At 46.6% G+C, this 20464-nt stretch overlaps 1 pseudogene across 1 annotated transcript; it reads left to right on the top strand.

Moving 5' to 3' along the window:
- Positions 1 to 684: 684 nt before the first annotated feature.
- On the top strand, positions 685 to 9886 carry LOC311428639 (ubiquitin carboxyl-terminal hydrolase 42-like; annotated as a pseudogene). Its single transcript has 15 exons — positions 685 to 913; positions 1664 to 1864; positions 2457 to 2567; positions 2727 to 2829; positions 3034 to 3101; positions 3258 to 3328; positions 3860 to 3942; positions 4861 to 4972; positions 5350 to 5490; positions 5685 to 5785; positions 6249 to 6390; positions 7071 to 7352; positions 8158 to 8246; positions 8781 to 8935; positions 9008 to 9886. The product of its transcript is annotated as a ubiquitin carboxyl-terminal hydrolase 42-like (transcript).
- Positions 9887 to 20464: the final 10578 nt, after the last annotated feature.

The following is a 20464-nucleotide window of genomic DNA, read 5'->3' on the forward strand; positions in this document are numbered from 1 at the left end:
TTCACCTGGAAAAAGCGACCGCATGATGTAGACTGAGGAGCCCTCACAAATTAACTTGCCGTCACCAAGTGACGCCCAGAAAAGGTGTATTTAAAAGCTAGGCTCATTATAGAATCACAACAAACCCCTCATGACTGGTGCAGTAGACAGTGAGGTAGAGGGCGAGCCCTGGAAAGACAGAAGAAAAGTAGCAGTGAGTTCTGGGTACCTTTGTGCAGACGAAACAGAAAAACGCAGGCAGTGAAGTAATAGTGTTCCGTTACTAATGCCAGCAATAGATAATTGCAACAATTATCTATTAGATCATAGGTACTAATTAACAGATAATTGCGCAACTCCGGAAATCAATAAATAACTGATTCCCCTCAGAGAATGTCTTCTACATTTTTATATTAAAAAGACTCCAGAGTTGTAATGGATTAAAATCCTACGGAAGGGAAAGAAGTGGCATCAGCCACTAGTTCTGCAGAAGCGAAAAGTAATACTGATAGAGTTTAGATGGAAATTTTCACTTTGTGTGTTTAGTTTGGGGATTCTTTTTAAATCATTCATACCAGCGATTTAGTTCTTAAGGCTGTTTCTTTGAGATTAAGTGACAGGACTTCTGTTACTCTTTTCTTCTTGGAATGCTTCTTGATAGTCTTACGTCAACCAGAACTTCTGTCTCTGTCGCAGATGTGAACAATGACCGTAGCTAAGAAGCCCAAATCTTCAAAGCCTAAAAAGCCCTCTTCAAGGCGGTCTGGCAAATCCAAGAAACCAAGTCCTAAAATACTGATGTCACGCACCGCCAACTGGGGCCGGATAGTGCCTGCAGAAGATTCAAGCCAAGTCTCTGTGGCCCAAGGACGTGGAGGTGCTATTTACTGTAGATCATCTGAAAAATCTAAGGCTTTTGCCCCAAGAGATCTAAGTAAGTGTGCGTTTTATCCTGCCTCCATTGTCTTCAAAGCAAAAGTAGAAAATGCAGTTCTTACTTGTTGCACTGCTAGAGAAGGGGACTACCGTGAACAAAGACTTGAAAAGCGAATCCCCTAAGGCAACTGAAGTGACTGATGTTACAGAAATTAATTTTGATATATTTACAGTCAACAGAGAAATATGGGGAGCTTTTTGTAATGCAGAGATTCCTCCATGTCTTTTCTGTTTTGCAGAGAAAAGTGTTTGATTGTTGCTATTCACAGCTTCCATTTTTCACAGGTTTTTTGAAGGATAACATTGCTCAGGAAAAGATCTGGTATCTGTAGGGGTACCGTCATTCCTAGTTCCTAGTTTTTACGTTTTTACCGTATAATTTCAAGTCTAAGTTTGTGGTTTAAGTTATAATACGGAAAAAAACAGTAGTTGAGTTAATCAGGTTAAAGATTATAGATGGAGAGGAACTTGGCATTAGGTGCTACAAACAGAATGGCAGTTAGCCTTGCCTTAGAAAAATTAAAATGGTTGACTAAAGTTTTTTTTTGTTTGTTTTTTTTTTTTTCCCCCAAAACATTGTGTTGACCAGCCAATTTGAATTTGGTGGTATTAAAGCTGTCTGCAATAAGTTTTTCTGGTTTGGATTGTAGCTAGCTCCTCTAGGTGCTCCTGCAGAATAGTATTTTTTTAAATACCTTTCTTCGAAACAAACAAACAAGATCTCTTTTTAAATTTAACTTTCTTGCAGTCGTTAATGATGGAATTGCTCCGCCACAGAGCATTCTTTTTCCACCTGAGAAGATTTGTATGGATTGGCAAGAAACACAAAGTGTTGGAGTTGGCCTGTACAATCTTGGCAACACATGTTTTCTTAATGCTACTCTACAGTGTTTGACCTACACACCCCCACTTGCCAATTACATGCTTTCTCTTGAGCACAGCCAGTCATGTGAGTACTTTCTAACAGTATTTTGAATCTGTTGGATAGCTCTGAAGGTGAAAGAACAGCAGTGATTCTGTGAGATAAGCTTATTTGCCTGATTTTACCTGTAGCAGCTGGCTTTGAGCACTGTATTAGCAGTGGGCTCCGAATAGCATATGGAGTGCAATTAATGCACCATGTTTTATTTATTTAGTTATTTGTTTGTTTGTTTGTTTGTTTGTTTATTAAAGGATCATTTATTGCTTCATGGGAATAATGAAGTGCATTGGACAGTAATGCATTTGGTAGTAATTTTAGAGAGTAATACATTTTGCAGCCTGTGGAGTTCACATTCCTGTCAGCCTTTACAACTGCGACTTTGCAGTAGTCTTTTAGATTTCTCATCACAAAATGCATTTGAATACAGGCTTAGTGGATATTTTTCTTCTGTCAAGTTGTGTGAAATGAAATGTTACAAGACTGTTGGGACATTGGCATCTTGGGAGAATAGAATGTAGCAAGGAGAGTGGATATTGTATCTACAGTTTAAATTGTACTTAGATGTTTGTAGGTATGGATATTTTGCTGGACTGGGATGCTTTGTTCTTTCACTCTTCAGGTCGTGAACAAGATTTTTGCATGATGTGCACGATGGAGACTCACATTAACCAGGCCCTGCGTTGCACTGTTGATGCCATCGAGCCTACGCATGTTATCAGTAATCTCAGTCGTAAGTGGCTTCAGATGTGTTTCTTTTCGATAGCTTGTAATCTTCAAATAATTATTTGATGTGTCTAAGTGGTTTTAACACTCCAATGAAGAGAGATTTTAGAAATACAAGAATGATTTCATTTTTAAATGAGGTCAATACTATCATCTTCTTATTTAGGAATAGGACAACATTTCCGTTTTGGCAGTCAAGAAGACGCACACGAGTTCTTGCGCTATACTGTTGATGCTATGCAGGAAGCGTGCTTGAACGGAAGCACCGAGTAAGCATAAACAAGTTCACTTTCATACATTCTCTAGCACCTTCTAGTCCTTTATTTACTCTCAGAAATGATCTCTAGCACCTTTTAGTGCCTTATTTACTATCAGCAACGCAAGTCTACATCATCCTTGGTTTTCATCAAACTCTTTGAAGAGTTAACTCTGTGCCTTAAATCTTCTGAGGTCTGATTATAATTTATTTCCAGATTGGACAGATCTTCTCAAGCTACCACCATCATTCATCAAATATTTGGAGGATTTCTAAGATCGAGAGGTACTTGAAAAAATATTCCTGTCCTTAGAACTGATCTGTGTCTTTTGTCGGTAGTAAAGCAGTCTGTAGTTTGTCTAAAGTAGTATCTGTCAACAACTTGAATTTGGGCAGTTAGTCTCCTTCACATAATGTTAAGCATTTATATTTTGCTTCCAGTGAAGTGCTTGAATTGCAAAGCAGTTTCAGATACGTATGAGGCATTTCTTGATATCACTTTGGATATAAAGGTAAGATGTTTTCTAAATATAATTCATGATGTTTAAGTACATGCATAACTTTCTAAATTAAACTTGTTTAACTTAAAAAACCAAACCACATATAATGTTAAAACATAAGAGCTTGGTGGTGCTAAGGAAGTGGATTGGACTCTGTCCTTCCGTGGAACCCATGTAAATAGTCTCCACATTTGCATTGGGTTTAAGGGGAAAGAATTCTCTTTCTGCAAAAATTATAATGCTGTCATACTTCTTTGTTGTTCTACCTCAATATACATCTAATTGTTAGACTGATGAATTTGTCCCCAGTATTGATGACAAAGCACACTATAGATGCTGTGTAGGCAACTGGGAAAGTATTTGTTCCAAAGTCAAATGCCTTCCAGGTGAGGTCAATGCTGAGCATGCTCTTTCTGCCTCCTTCTTCACAGTGCTCCTAGTAGATCGCTTGAGTATGTTAGTAAGATTCTCTTATAAACTACTAGTATGTGTCTGGAATTTTGAATTACGGTGACTTTGCGCTCTTCTTTCTCGCTGCTCTAGGCGGTTTCGTCTGTTAGCAGAGCTCTGGAACTCTTTGTGAAACCTGAAGAGCTGGATGGAGAGAATTGCTATAAATGTAGCGAGTAAGATTTTGACGACTTAGGTCTTAATCCTAGATGTCAGTTTTCTATGTTGCATGACTCTGTTGGACTACCTCTAAACTTTGGATCTACTTACAAGTTTTGTGGAAGTTTATAAAAGACTTGGATTTTTGTTTCTTTGGAGGGGGGAAGTCTTGTTCATAGGCATTCCCTATGGGTTTGCAATTCTCTGGCTTGTATTTTGCCATCAGAATTCAAAAAGAGCTACTTTTGTTCTTTCTCTTTATTAGCTCTCGACAGTACTTTTCTTGATGTAAACTGCCCAGTTTCCGTTGTTCTCTGGGCTAGTGGCTAATTTTCACTGCTTACACCGTAGGTCCTACCTTGGAGCGGGCAATGTGTCAAACTGAACTATTTTGTTTCAAAGGATGGCAGATGGGTTCAGTGTCTTTCCAGACAAGCTCAGTACATGAAGACTTCCTACTGTTAAATGTCTCCCTCCTGTAGAATGACCATGTGTTTCTGTTGTATTTTTGATGTTGATAGTCGACCTATGTTGGAGATTATTTGCAATTTCTAGCCCTGGGAACCAAGGCTCTCTCGTTCCGCTTTCAGTATTTGTATTTCCCTTGAAAGCTGAAAGAATGTATCCAGGATTGGAGTTCAAATAGCCACTTTTGTAGACCAAGAAATGGTACCTTGCCATCCAACCTGGTCATACTCTTTTGTGAGAGATTCCTGTTCCCGCTATGCTCTGAGTTGTTGGGAAAATTGACCTTCTTCTGTGTATTAACAAACCTGACACGCAGTGCATGGGTTTATGAAAAGAAAAAAGACCAACCTATTATGCAAGTAAATATCATTCAAATAGCATAGGCATGCGTGAGACATTAAAAGGAGTTTGTTTTGGGGGCGAAAAAAGAAGATGCCTTCAAACACTTATCTCTGCTTGTTTTTAAGGTGTAAAAAGATGGTTCCTGCATCCAAGAGATTTACCATACACCGTTCTTCCAAGGTTCTCACAATATCACTGAAAAGATTTGCAGATTTCACAGGTGGAAAGATCAACAAGGTATATTTACCACTGTAATGCAACTATATCATTGCGTAATGGGACATCCCCCAAAGCTGAAAGTTGTTAATATTTTCAGACAATAATTGTAGACTAACGACTATGGCTTATTCTTTCTCTTAATATCAATAAAGTTCCCGCTTGACAAGAAGCATATGCTTTCCTCTGAGAAGGCTGATTCATCAGGAAACCGTTCTCTGCAACTTCTAGTCTTAACCGTTGTTTATGGGAAGACTTATTTGTAGTGAATCAAGAAATATATTCGAGAAATATATTCTAGAAATCAATTCTAGTCTGTGTTTTTTGGAAGTGTTTTTCTCTGGCTAGTCCACGAAGTACTCTGGGATAATTTTTCTATCTTCTTGATGTCTCTTTAGGAGGTGAAATATCCGGAGTATTTGGACCTGAGAGCCTACATGTCGCAGTCAATGGGAGAACCACTGCTCTATGCCTTATACGCGGTGCTGGTACATCACGGTGTCAGCTGTCACTCAGGACACTATATATGCTATGTAAAGGTAGAAGTCAACAGCATTTCTAACAGGGTAAAGGTTGTGCTGGCAAACCAATTAAAGCATGACTAGCAGCTACTGTTTCTAGGGAAAAAGATTTCATTATATTTTTATTTGACATGTGTGTATTTTGTTCCTATCCGTGATTTCAATTGGAAAACGTGCAATTCACCTAAAGAAATCGTTGTCTTTATTTGCAGGCTGGTAATGGACTTTGGTATCAGATGAATGATGCTAAAGTAGTGCGTACTGACATTAAAAGAGTTCTTGGTCAGCAAGCTTACATACTTTTTTATATCAGGTAATAACAAATCTTAAAATGTGTTCAGAAGAGATTTACTTTCCTGTTATTGATATTTTTCTGTTTTGCAAGTGTTTTTCTTGCTATCCCGGGAGAAGATTATTATTTGTCTAATTCAGTTCTGTCTAACCTGAAATTCTCTGTGTCGTTTATTGTCTTTTGTTGCTTGGCCTTAAACTGCAGCACTTGTGTAAATTGCTATCTATGTGTTATCTGTAGCTGGCTACTTTAGAGAAGGAGAGAAATGAAGGTCATCTGTGGTGTAAGAATGAATTATTGCTCTGCAAGTGATAGTCTTAGTAGGAAGACTGTTCTCTACTTTTCAGTCTGTAGTCTTGGCGAAGCCTTCTGTGGAGAAGGCTTCCATATCGTATGAGCTGTTCCTCTAAAATGATAGGATGGGATTTAATCCAAGAGTAGGCTGAAAGAAAAACTAAACTACGATCACTGCTCTTTTCTGAAGGCGCTATGATTTGACACTTGGAGAACGTGCGTTTTACTTGCCAGCACCATCTTATCCCTGTTCATTCCCTCCTGGTCAGCAGGGGGCTAATAGTAAGCAGGCTGGATTTCTGGGACCACGACTTCTTCCTCATATGATTAAGGTAATTCAGGGAAGCGGGAGGGCAGATAACGGCACCAAACTGCTAGTGGGTTTGGGGTTTGGTGTGGGGTTTTTTGTTTGGTTTTCGGCATCTTAGTTTTGTTTTCCTTCCCACGCTGCAGCTTTCTTCACAGCCCTCATGCTACAGCCAGAGTCATTCAAACAGTGGTTACTGCTAAATTGTGCAGCCATGCGACTCCATTACTTTATACCTCCAAGACAGCTTTCTAAAGCACAGAGAGCTACGCTCTTTGACTATTTAAGCAGAGTGTACTAATCCTCAAATCATTTAAAAGAGGACTTGTTTTTCCTATCCTCGTCACTTTAGCTAAGACAGGGAAAACTAAATGTCTTATTCCTGAGCACCAGAACGATTACTTCAGGCTTTTCAGGGTATGTTTAAAGGGGAAAATAAATATATTTGGGAATAGCAGCAGGTAATGTTAAGTTGCTTGGCTGGTTTTCAAAGATGATGTTAATTTGATACCAATCTGCAGTAAACCAAAAGCAGGAATTGAATACGCTTATTGGACTTGCATTTATCCTTAAAGGGCAGTGTGTTTTTCTTTTTAGGTGTTAAGACCATTTGTAGAAACACTCAGTAGGAGAGTTTTGTGTTTCAAAATGTTACATGCAGTGTTTGCGTTAATCCATCTTGCAATTTCTTCTTTTTAAATACAGAATTCAAGCCGTTTAAATGGAAATGGATCCATAAAAGAGGACACAAAGACCACTGGTGTCACCCTAAAAAGGCCATCTTCAGCACCACCAATGGCCTGTGTTCAAAACCAGGCAATTACCAGGCCTTCAATGACTGATACGTCAAGAAAACAGAAGATCACCATCAGTATTCACAATAAATTGCCTGCTCGTCAGACTGTGTCACAGCCTGACTGTCTTAGCAGTGCTGTGGAGGATGAAGATCTCTACCAGGCTGTTCCTTCATCCACAATTACAAATTCGGTAATGCAAATGAAGCAAATGCAAACAAACAAAAAAGTTTCTGATGAAATTTTTGTGGAGCCAACAGTGAATGAAAATCCTAAACTCAGCTCTGATAACACAGTCCCTTATGGTGCAGAATCTTCAGGAAAATCTGAGGAGGAGTCAAAGGGCTTATTTCAAAGGAATTTGAAATGCAATGCAATGTCCTCTAATGGAATTTTGGTTGGAAAGGTAGTCCGTACATTGCAGCATTCCAATTCTTCCTGTCAGAATGCTGACAAAGGAAGATCCCAGCATGAGCTGCCAAAAACAGATTCACTAAATGGTGCTATTAGGTTAGTTACTGAATCTAAAGAAAACGGACTGAAACTTGATGATTCCACTTGCCGAGTTGAACCTGTTAAACCTTCTGAGATGTTCTTTTCTAAAACAAATGGATCGCTTGAAACATAGATTTGCTCCATCGAGAATTTCTCACCTACGATGTATTCGGGAGTGTTTATTGTGTTCCTAATTCAGGTGAAATACTGAGAAAACACAGCACACATGTGATCGTAAGACTTTGTGGTATTATCTCCTTAGAATTTGCAGACCTGAGCTTACATTAGAACTTGTCAACTTAAGCTCAGCTGAGATAAAAATTCCTAAGTTTCCTAAAGTAGATTTTGGGGGGTGAGTTGGGGTTATCTTTGAAGTGTAGATAATGCATACAACTCACAGCGGTCTTGCTTACCATTTAATGGAGACATTCTGACAAGACTAGTCCTCAGTACTACTACAAATAGTATTTTTTTGTCTGCTGACTTGTGCGTTTTAATTGCAGATGCCTGGAGCTATGCCTTCAGTCAATCGAGAAGTCATCACGGAGTCCTTCAGAGCCAGCCAGCTGAACAGCTTGTCAGAGGAAATGAGGTAAAATGAGCACAGTCTGATTAAGACAAGACTTTATGGAAGTTCGTTACAGTTTTATCTGTCTACTAATAGTATTTAATGGAAGGATTTAAATTAGTACAATTCCATACTGTGTGTCCAGTGTCACGAACAGAACTAATGATCAGCACTGAGCATATCACTCTGATGCAGGTTGGTGCCTCAAGGAGAACTTGTGTTCCTTTATAGAATGTTTTTCCATTTTTCTCCACTGTCTGGAGAAACACTGGCTGTTCCCCGCTCGCCCCTATGCCTTTTTTCTCAGAGCAACAGGTGGAAGGAGACAGATGCGTTTGCTTTTTTAGTGCAATGGCTTCAGAAGCAAGAGGGGAAAAAGCACTTTCTCTGGGAGCTGAAGAAGGTGTCCTAATCACAGGAGAGGTTTCTAAATGGCATATCATTGCGAGGGTTCCTGTAGTCCGGAGGTTTTTGTTTGTTTGTTTGCCTTTGGAAGGTTTTACTCTTAATATTCACGTCCTTCAGCAGAAGTGAGAAATGGGTTTTTATTTTATGCAGTGTTGCGGAACCTCCGAAATCTCCTGGGAATGATGAATACCTCGCCCAGTACCAATGTGATGACTGTGGAGACAAGGAGAAAGCAAGAAGATCAAAAGAACGTGACCTCATTTCAAAAGAAAATGTTTTGTCCGGCAAAGAGTCTTGTGAGCCTGGTGAGAAATTGCGGCAAACTTCCTCTCTCAAGTCTGACACTGAATGTAGCTCTAACAATCTTTCTTCCTTAGCTATTGCAGATAGACGCCAAGATACAAAGGACAAGACTAAAACCACTGAGAAAGAGCATTACCGAAGCAAGAGGGAACATGCTCCTAGTGAAGAGAAGGAGAGTCAAAAAGCAGGTCCTTCCAGCAAGAGGAGGTGTTCTCAGAGCGTGGAATTTGTTGAGCAAAAGAGTCACAAGCAGGAGTACTGGGAGGGAAGCAGGTACAGATCTTTCCCTCGTGAAAGAAACAGCCCTGAGAATGGCAGAAGAGCAGTCAAATATTCAAAGTACAGATCTGGCAGCGGAGGAAGATCAGAACAAAGTAGCAATAGGTACTACCGATCCAAAGGGGAAAGAAGTTGGAGCAGAGAAAGATACTATCGAGACGAAGCACGGAGATGGGAAAGATGTGGCTATTACAGTGATTACTATTCACCTCATGCGACAGGAGACAGTAGAGAGAGAAAGTTCTCTCACGGCGATTCAGCCTTTGACAGATCGACTGCAACTTACTACAGCAGGTCACATAAGCATTATCATTACAAAAGCAGATGGCCTCACGGTTCCCTCTTGAGAGAGGAAGATGTACGTCGCTTTGGCACACCCCGAGCAGACTTGCATCGTTGCTCGGTACCTCAGCAACATTCCGGAAGACATTCTCGTGAAAGACATGCGCTTCCACCTGTGTCAGCTCATTTGGAGAACTGTCGCCAGAAAAATGAAACAGAAGGAAACAGAAAAAGAAAATATACCCGTGCAGAAGGTAGTGAAAGTGAAATAGAAAGGAAAGACAGAAAGATAGAAAAGGAGCTTTTAGGTGGTGAAAAAAATGCAAAAATATCACAAGTTCTGGAAGAAAAAGAAGTCTAAGGATAAACATGGAGAGAAGGATTCCAAGTAAGCAAGGATTCCGGCATACTCCGCATTTTTTATCCTAATTCTTTTCTGGGTGCTTCTCATGTCTTCCTTTTTTTTTTTTTTTTTTTTTTTTTTTTTTTTTTTTCTGGTAGTTTCTAAGTTCTTTAGATAGCACCAGCTGGCTGGGGATCATGTTGTTAGGTTGATCAGTGAAGACAGGAAAGCTCTTGCTGAATTGTGTCAGAGCACTAGCTTTGGACCACATAGTTCGAATCACATCCGTACACCATTCCAGATTAGGTTAAAAGATTTTTTCTGCTTGCACGTATTCCAGAGCTAGCCGTTGTTAATGATCTGTGTACAAACCAGGACCTATGGTCCTTCAATCTGACAGCTTAAGTTTGCTGCATCTAAAGTAAGTTGCGTGTGCACAAAGCACCACAAAATAGCTGACATGCTGCAAATCATCACCTGTGGTAAAATAAATCAGGTTTCATATAGGCAACAAGTGCCACATCTTTTTTTCCCTTTTTAACTTGCATGTTTCTTTCAGACTTCATGATTTGTGTTTCTGTGCGCTCCGCTTTGACAATGCCAATCGCAAGCGTAAGAAAAAGAAGAAAAAGGAGAAGAAAAAGAAGAAAAAGGAGAAACACCAGGAAAGCAAAAGGCTCCTTGGAACACTTAGATCCTCGTTTCCAGAAGATAACGCGGGAGAAGAAGGAAGAATCCCATCCTCCAGATGGCTCTTCATGTCAGTAATGCAGAAGTGAGAGCAGTAAACAACCTTACAAGGAAGGGAAGACTTCCAGTGCAGGCGAAAGCAAGAAATACTGCTCCATCGCATCCAACGACTATACTAAAGGTAAGCGGCCGCAGCGTGTGTGAGGAATTCCTTTTATATTAATCTCGAGATTATTTCAAACAGTCTTGAAGTGCTTGATGACTTAACAGTCTGCAGATTTATTATCAAATCAAAAAAAAACCCCACTTGGTAGACTATTTTTTTCCCAGTTTTGAATGGCCACTAGGAAAGAAGGCCTGAAATAAAGAGGTTAAAGGCAAATGGTTTTCATCTGGTTTGATGATGAAGTGGCAAACAAGAGGAAGAGTTGCAAGCTCCCTTCTTAAATTCAGTCCAGCCAAGTAGGAAAAGTAAATGTGGACGGACAGCTGTATCTTGGCAAAGAAGATAGTAGGGAGCAAGGAGGTTTAGCAGTCAAGATGGAAGGTGATGCCATGAGGCTTAGAGGCTAGTAATGTTCTAATGAACATGGCCAAGTCTTGCGCTGGGCAGCCTGCTTGGGTCCAAAGCCTGCAGTCCTCCCCAAGATGTCGGCGAGGGGCTGGTGAGCCGTTGGGACGGAACCCCCGTTGCCCGGGTTCCCCAAGCAACCGCCCCACTCTCCAGCCACCATGGCAGGTCCAGCAGCCGGCTCCCGCTCCTCCCGGGGCTGCGGCCCTGCTGGCGAGCCCAGCGCCCCAGAGCTCAGCCCAGCGGCCTTTTTCCCACAGAGGGTTTCCCCAGACGGCTTCCGCGGCTTGCGCAGACGCAAAACTCCCCCTTCGTCGTCCCAGCCGTGCCGCCAACGGTGGCTGCCTGGCTGCTGCCCTCCCTCCCCGGAGCGACGGCGCTGCCCTTGCAGCCCCCGCAGGTACCCACCCTCCCCTCCGCGCTGCCCCAGGCCACCGTCTGGCACGTGGTGCCGGGGGTCCAGGGGCAGGTGCTGCAGCTGTCACCTGGGGGGCACCTCCCAGCCCAGGGGCACCACCTGCAGCTTGGGCAGCTCCCCGCCGGGGGGCAGCTCCCTGCTGTGGGGCAGCTCCCCGCCGTGGGGCACCAGCTGCAGCTGGTGCAGCTTCCCGCTGTGGGGCAAAACCTGCAGCTGGTGCAGCTCCCCGCTGTGGAGCAAAACCTGCAGCTGGTGCAGCTCCCAACCATGGGGCACCAGCTGCAGCTGGTGCAGCTCCCCGCCGGGGGGCAGCTCCCCCACACCGCTCCTCCCTGTGCCCCCGTCCATCAGTGGGGACAGCCCATGGTGACGGGGACACTGGTACCCCACCATGCGCTGGGGCTGGGGCCCAGGGCCGTGCTCCATGGGGAGCTCCTGCACCCCGCAGGCACCTGCCTGTTGCAGGCCCCCGCCCAGCGCAACCCCCCGCCACCCCTCGTCCCGGGGCCTCCGCTGCGGGGGCAGGCGCTCCCCACGCCCCGCACCCTGAGCAGCAGCCGGGGGCAGCTGCCGGAGCCCTGCTTGCACGCCGTGGGGCTCAGCGAGGACCAGGGGCCCCCGCTGCCCGGCCCCACTGCCCCCAAGCCTGCCCAGGCTCCAAGGACCGCCAGCACCCAGACGGCGACGCCTGACGGTGAGTTTGGGGCTGGCACAGCCGGCCGCTGGGCGCCCCACACCCAGGGGCCATGGGAAAGCTGACATCGCCCGTCTTGGGGGATTTTCTTGCTTCGTCCTCAGCGGCGACAGCCCCGCAGGTGCCTGAGGAGCCCCCGCAGCTGCCCGAGCTGGGCCCTGATGCCTTTGCCGAGGCCTTTCCAGAGCTGGCAGGGGACAGCCAGCAGCTGCAGCACATGCAGGACGAGCTCCTGGCCGACCTGGACATCCCCATCCCCGGCATGGAGGAGCTGCTCAGCTGGCTCGATGCCGTGGAGCCCCAGGACGCCTTCCCCGATTTGCCCAGCAGTCCTGCCCTCAGCCGCTTCCTCTCGCAGCTGCCCGACCTCTGCGAGGACATCGAGGAGCCGAGCACGCAGGGACTGGAAGCCACAGGAGCCCTCGGTGAGGTCCCCTCAACCCCTGGGCTGCGCCCCGAGAAGCTTGAGGGTGGGCTGTCGCTGCAGTCCCCCGTCGTGCCAGCAGTGAGCCCCCCGCTCAGCCCTGCAGCCAGTCCCCTGCCCAGTGCGCTTAGGAGCCCCCTACCCAGTCCACCCCTGAGTCCCCCCAGGAGCCTCCCTGACACCCAGCTCCTCAGTGCCCTTAGTAGACCCCAGCCCCAACCCCCCCAGCGTTCCCTCAAGACCCGCCCCAACCCCAAGGGCCGCAGTCCCCTTCGTAGACCCCAGCCCAAATCCCCCCCGAGTTCCCCCAAGAAACGCCCCAACCCCAAGGGCCGCAGTGACCATAGGAGACCCCTGCCCAAACGCCCCCTGGGTCCCCTCAAGAGCCCCCCGCCTGCCCCTGCGTCCACCGGCACCAAGCGGGGGGCCAAGCGCCCTGCGCCCAGCAGCACCCCCGGGACAGCGCAGAGCTGCCAGCACAGGAGGCCGACGACAGAGAACCCCCGCGGCAAGGAGAGGAAGACGCTGCTGGGCCAGGCTGGCCAAGGCCGCAAGAGACCGTGCCAGGGGAAGACGGGTGGCAGCAGCACGGTGGCTGGCAGCAGCAGGGAAGCAGGCAGCAGCGGGCAGCAGCTGGCGATCAACAGCAGCACGGCACCCAGCAAGAGAGCGCGAAGCCCGGGGGCTGCAGGGGGGCAAGGAGCAGCGGCGCCACCTCCCCGCAGAGCGCGGCTGCTGCCGGAGACTCCGAGTGGGGAGCCCCGTGCCGTGCGGCCCCAGGACAGGCTCTGTCCCCAGGCCAGCGGGGCCAAGACGCTGCAGCGCCAGCAGCCGGGGACAAAGACCCCCAGCGAGACTTTGCAGCCGCTGGGGGCCAGGGCCAAGGCGCTGGGGCCAGCGTGCCAGCTGGCCTGTGTGCAGCCGCAGCCCACCTCCAGCAGCCCCAGCAGCATGCCCAGCGCCCCGCCGACAGTGCCAGGCTCCAGCGCTGTGCCCGCTGCCCCCCGGCCCCCAGCTGGCGGCAAGGAAAGGGAGGTGCCAGCACCACCAGGCAGCACAGCATGAACAGGGGACGCTGCCATAGAGCCGGCGCCCAGAGCGCTGGGCCTGCCAGCCGCGTGAAGCACGTGCTCCAGCTTCAGCCACGCTCCTCAGCCCTTGCCCCTCTCGCTTGCCCTCTCCCCTCTCCCGTGCTGGAGCTAGGGGATGGGCTTGCCACTCACAGGGATGGCAACAGCGCCAATGGCAAATGCGCGCGCGCCTCACCCAGGAAGGTGGCAATGGCAAGCTGGGGAGATGCTGGCAGCAGCTGGGCTGGGAAAGCTTGGCCATGGCAACTGCTGCTTGGGACACCAAAGGGCTGAGAGACAAGACTTGCTTCTTCTTTCGGGGCATTGCTCTTCTTTCCTGCCTTCTGGATTAAATTCCTCTCCTTAGGTGGTCACTCAGCAAGGCCTCTGCCTGCAGAGCACTTCTTCTTGCACTGGCATGCCAAGGGGATAAGAACTGGGAGGTTTTGGGGACAGCAAATGATCAGTGGGATGGGAAGTGATGATGGGGATAGCAATTCATTGGAATGGGACAAATGGGTTTTATTTGTATTAAATTTAAATTTTTAAATTTTCATTTAATTTATTGGTTTTCTTATTTATTTAATTAAATCCACTTTATTGACTGTGTTGTACAGTATGGCATTGTTTTATTATTATAAAATTATAAGTATTTAATAGTATTAAATATTTTTATATATTAATATCTTATAAACTGTAAGTATCATTATTTATTATTTTGTTGGTTTTTATTCCTTTTCTACCCTATTAAACTCTCTTCATCACAACGCACTGGTTTGGACTTTATTTTTCCTTCCGAGTCATTCTGGATTCACTCCGGATGGGGGGACACTAGCGAACGCCTGTGTGCTTCAGATCCAAGGTCACCTTTGCCCTCATTCAAGATACATATTTGCATCTGTTGTTGTGAAACAAAATTAACAACAGGAACAATAAAGTTACCTACTTGCTAGCAGCAGCTCTACATTTGCTGGGGTCTGCTCTGTGCATTTTGAAGACCATTCCATGCTCTTCAGCCCCTCCAGGAGGAAATGTATGGTTCTAGGAAAATGCGTCTTGACCTGATGCAAAGCTGTGACGCAGCCTGCAGCTGCTGCAAGCCCTGGCATTTTACCTTTAGCCCCTCCAACAACTCTGATGTTCCCTGCATCGACTTCAACCACTGCGGCAGGACCTGAGGCCCCTCAAAGCCTTGTCACACACCCTGCAGCCCCTCGAGCCCCTGGCATGTTCCCTGCAGCCCCTCCAGCCCCTGGCATGTTCCCTGCAGCACCTCCAAGCCTGGCACAGGCCCTACAGCTGGCTCCGGGGACGACCCCGCTGCTGTCTCAGGCACCAATACACACAAGGGGAAGGAATGCATGCAGAAGTCATCTCGTTTCGGAAGGGCAGAAAGTCCTCCCAAGGAGGGGAAGGAGCAAGAGGAAGGCGAGGCAGCCTACCCCAAGGTAGGGCCATCCCAGGGCACAGGAGGCTGTTGGAAAGGAGATTAGATAGAAAAGCAGCAGGAAGCAGGTGATCCCCATCCCTGGGTGAGCTGCGAGCCATGGGACAAGATTGCAGCTGTCCTCCAGGCGAGCACATTGTCAGCTGGCTGCTGCGCTGCTGGGATAGCAGCTGCGGGAGCCTGGCAGCAGAGGGCAGGGAAGCCAAGCAGCTGGGATCCTTCTCTGGGAAAGGGGGCACTGAGAAAGCGCTTGCAAACAGGGCACAAGCCCTCAGCCTCTGGAGGCGTGAAGGAAAGGGATCCCTTCTGGGAAGATGCTGTGGGCTTGCTGAGGCTCGAAGAACAGACGGTGCTGGCTGCTACCAGCGTGCTGCAGCAGCGGCAAGACAGAGCCGTGGTGGTTTTCCTCAGCTGGGCAGCTGAGCTCCAGCACAAGCGCTCTCTCCCTGCCCCTCCTCCAACGCCAAGGGGAGAAAAGAGGCTGGCAAGGGCTCAAGGGCTGCCAGAAGGACAGGGAGATCACTCCACAAGGAGCGTCACGGGCAAAGCAGGCTCAGCACAGCCTGTTCCAGTCCAGCCCGGGGCCTGCTCCTGCGGGGGCTCTCCACAGGCCGCGGCCTCCTCCAGGCCACAGCCACCTGCTCCACAGGGGGCTCCTCCAGCCACAGGGGGGCTGCAGCGTGGAGATCTGCTCCACGGGGGACCCATGGGCTGCAGGGGGACAGCCTGCTCCACCAGGGGCCTCTCCCTGCACAGGCCGCAGGGGAACTGCTGCTGGGAGCCTGGAGCACCTCCTGCCTCCTGCTGCATGGACCTTGGGGGCTGCACAGAGCTTTCTCACTCCTCCCTGAGCCAGACGCTGCTGGGCAGCAGCTTTTGTTCCCTTTCTTAGATGGGCTCTCCCCCAGGCGCAAACATCATCCTTTTGCTCTGCGTTCTGGGCAGCAGCGGGTGGTCCCTCCTGGAAGGAGCCTCCTGGCAGCGGCCCTGAGCTCCCATGGGGCAGCTGCTGCATTCTCCTCACAGAGGACACCCCTGCAGCCCCCCGCTCCCACAGCCTGGCCACGCAAACCCAAGCCAAGACACCGAGCGAGCCTCCCTGATTGCCAGCCAGCAGCTGGCTCAGCCTGGGACCCCAGGCCAGTGCCCACAAGACTCTCCTGGGCCTTGAAAAGCAAGCCTTGTGGGGACGGAGCACCCACAAAGAACGGACTCACACAACAGGACTCCTTGCCAACACCGCCTCACAGACACCTGGGCCTTGAGCGGGTAGCTCACCTTGAGCGAGCTCATTTCCTTCCCAGTAGCTGAAATGTGCCATTTCAGGGGCATCTGGGGGCTACAGCGTGCTGCTGAGAGGGATGTTGGAGCTCCTGCAGGGCAGTGCTTCCACTAAGGCAAGGCCTTTTCTGCATCTTCTACTGCCCTGCAAGCGAGGATGCTTGGGGCACCCAAGAAGCTGGCAGGGGACACAGCTGCAGGGATTGCAGGGATTCCTAAAGTCATAGCCAAATACAAGAAAGACAGGAGGACGTGATGCTTCCGAGAGAAAGGAGCTCGCTTTGAGGTCAAAATGCATCCCTTTTTCAGGAAAGCAAGAGATTCTGTGCATTTCTCTCATCCCCCTGAGACAGCCACTGGGTGACGATGGTGCCAAGTGTCTGGAAAGAGACCTTGCTTTCTCAGGCCCAGGTGTCCAGCTGCACACCAAGGCCATCCCTGGCTTCCAGGCGCAGTTGCCAGGCCCAAGGCTGAGCTCCCCTGCGAACCCCCAGCCCAGCAGACCTTGCTCCTGGCATTGTGGAGCAGCCATTTCACGGCAGCCTTTTCTCCTGGCAGTCAGCTTTGCGCCGAATGCTCTGTCACCGGGATGCCTGAGAGCTGTGGCAGCTCAGCAGAGAGTCACTGTCAGCCTTGGAGCTCACAAAGGTGGGTGGCCGCAAGTGCCCTGAGCGTCCAGCTCGCAATGAGGACTGCTGTGGCACTCAAATTGTCACCTGTTTGCTGCGATGCTGGGATACCTGCTCTGGTAGCCTGGCATCAGAGGCCAGGGAAGCCAAGCAGCTGGGATCCTTCTCTGAGGCAGGGGACACTGAGAGTGGAAATGGAAATGGGGCACAAGCCCTCCGCCTCTCAAAGGAACCCCTCAGATGTTTAGGTATAGTAAACTTATGTATATCTGTGTGACTCTAGACCACAACATGTTAGTGTTCTGGTTTGTCCACTGCTTTGTTGTGGGGGCTTTGAGTTGGCCTCTACTCTTTAGGTGAATGCTGACTTCATATCTATGGTGCACTTTATTCTTGAAATGGGAAGTTTCTACCAATTTCCTGTCCAAAGTTCCTCATAAGGCAATTGCAATCATCATTTCAGATGTATCTCCCAACTTACACATTTCCTAATTCTCCTTGATATTTACTCAAGAAATGCATTTTCACAGAGACATCATATTTTTCTCTCAACTGGCATCTGGCTGAGCAGAATGATGTCCTTTAATTCCCTTCCACACAATAGGCAACTTGTTCCTTCTGTCTTCTGAACACTTCCTCCTAAGTTCAATGTGAATACAAGTGGCAGAATTTTGCCTCATGTCTTATATGTGTGGCAGGGCTGCCCTGTCAGGTATATTTATACTGGAGAAAAAAAAAAAAAAAAAAAAGAATAGCCATACACACCATATAACCACTTAACTTTTTCAGTTCTTCTGTTAACAGTGCATGAACATGGGGTTTTGTTGTTTTATTGTTTGTTTTAAACTCCTGACTGCCATATAGCAAACATGACAAAAAAAAAAAAAAAAAAAAAAAAAAAAACCTTTGTTGAGAATCTCTAAGCATGGCTCTACTTTGTATTATCAAATGTCACTTCACCTGAACCATTTCAATCACAAGGGATATCCTTCTGTCAGACTCGGTAGTACTTCCCAACTTTATGTCACCTGGAAATCTCAAAGCTCATATGTAATTTTTAGTCTTCGGCCACCATGTCCATATGAACATACCTAAATTTGAAGTCATCTCTGCTCTGAATAGGAGGTTGGGTTTTCAGAGCTCCCTTCCAGCCTACATTTCTCCATGAGTCTTTGCCTCCTTAGCAGCTGCAGTTTCAGAACTGTCTCTGAGAATCACTACAGGGAACCTCTCCTTTGCCGGTAATTCCCTCTTCGAACAGTGTGAACAATTGCAAACTCCCTTGATTCACTTGCAGCCCCAAAGCCCAAATCCATAGATAAGGTATCAGAAGCTCACAGAAAGTGAAATAGATGTAGTTCATCCCCTGTGTAGGGGAGCACTGGTCCTACAAAGGCAAGCTACTAAATTCTCTGAAAACAAATTAGCTTTAATAAATTATCTTGTAAATTCCACATTACCCGCTACTTCCCTAGTCTTATCTCTTCTTGCTACAAAACTTTGCCCAGCGTTGATGTCAAACTAACAGGCCTGCACTTGTCTGGATCACTCTTTACATTCTCCTGGACAGAAGTATATTTGTTACTCTCCCGTTCTGGGGACTATCCCTGATTTGCACAGTTGTGATGTATTTTTCCTACTTGAGTTGTTGTTCTGTGTGCCAATGCTGTTAATAGGCTAGGTAGATATCAGCTTGTCATTTTTCACTTGAATCACTGTAGATTTTTATTTCACCTCAGATGATGTTGTGCCTAGTGCCCTACCCTCATTTGCAATGGGAATCCTGTCACTGCCCTTAATATCACATTGTTGTTGCTGTTAGATGCAGGAAATAAGATTTGCAGCATTTGAGACATCATTAACTTTTGATCTATTTTTGCCTCGAGTATGCAACTGTCCTAATTTGTTCTCTTTGTTCCCCCTGGGTTCTGTGGCTTAAGTATCATTCACTATTATTGTTTAATTTTCTATGTGAAGGAGGTTTTGGGTCATTCGTACTTTATTTTTGCAGTTTTTAACCTCTGAAATGTACCTTTTCTCATTGCTTTTTTCCCATCGGAATTTTGAATTTTAACTCTGCCTTCTCTGCACTCCAGTCCCAGAGATGCTTAGTCAGACTCAATGATTCATTTCCTTAGATTTCAAAGTTTGCATTTGTAAGCCTCAAAAAATTCATTCTAAGCCTGGTTTTGTTTTATGTTTTGTTTTATCAGTTTTATGGTATGATAAGCTTTTGCTTCCACTGAAGGGTAGACGTCATTACGAATAGTGCCAACAAAACAGAAACATAACAATGAAAATGATATTTGAATTCAGAATAGGTATTTAAAAAGTTCACCTTCTCCAGCACAAATGGGGAAAGTAAAATAAATAAATAAATAAATAGAGCAGTCCTAAATCATCAAAACTGGCCAAAGAATTAGAAGAAGCACTATTTTTCCAAGGCTGCAATGTTTTCCATTCATCTCACTGGGCCAGCAGAGCACTAGAGAGCTGGATGCACTGAAGTCCTGGCTCATACCCTAAATGACCTGCAGGAAGATCCTCTTATCTCTGTCCCCCCGTTTCTCCTTTCAATCTCTGTTTTGTCTGTTTGTATCACTAGCTATCAAAGCGCTACTGAGATATGCACGTGCAGCACCCAGCACAACCTTGTTTCAGGCTCCAGTGGGACCTTTAGGCATTACCATCCTATAAACAAGTCACAGTGATAGTGAGCGTAATTACAGTCGTCAAACTATTCCAGCTCCACTTCATTAGCCATGCCCTGAGCTAAATAACATTTTAATCAGTCTGATATGTCACCTGTGGCTTTCTTCACTGTCACTTGCAATCCAGCAAACTCCTTCCTTCATGTTTCTAGATTAGACAGAGGGTTCTTAACTGCAGACATCCACTTCCCTGTTCAGGAAGCAGTGAGACCTTTCATCTTCACCCAGAATTAAGATGATATCCAAGCATCATAAGACACAGCGCGTGTGTCTCCTAGGCCCATCCCATAAGAGCAGGACATTTACCTCACATGAGAAGAAGACTTAATGCAGAGGCAAAGCAAGATACTCGGTGTCAAAGCCATGTCTGGATGAGCATTAAAGACAGACCAATATTACCCAGTACAGGAGGAAAATCTATCATTTGAAGAAGATTATGGTCTCTGATTATTAGTTTCAAAATTAGTTTTTTTCTTTGGATTTCCTCTGAACTTAAACTTAGTTTGGAATGCCTTTGGTTTTGAATAGTTCTGAAATTGTATTACTTCTCCTAAGTAAGTTGATAGTCTGTTCTATTTACGTGAAATTCAAATAATATAGTGAAGGATCTGCCATCACTTTTACTGTGTGCCAGGCTGAGAGCCTTCCTGTACTTAAAGGCAACCTATAGGAAAGCTGGGGAGGGGGTCTTT

This window comes from Aythya ferina (assembly GCF_964211825.1).
Source record: "Aythya ferina genome assembly, contig: HAP1_SCAFFOLD_104, whole genome shotgun sequence".
NCBI lineage: Eukaryota > Metazoa > Chordata > Aves > Anseriformes > Anatidae > Aythya > Aythya ferina.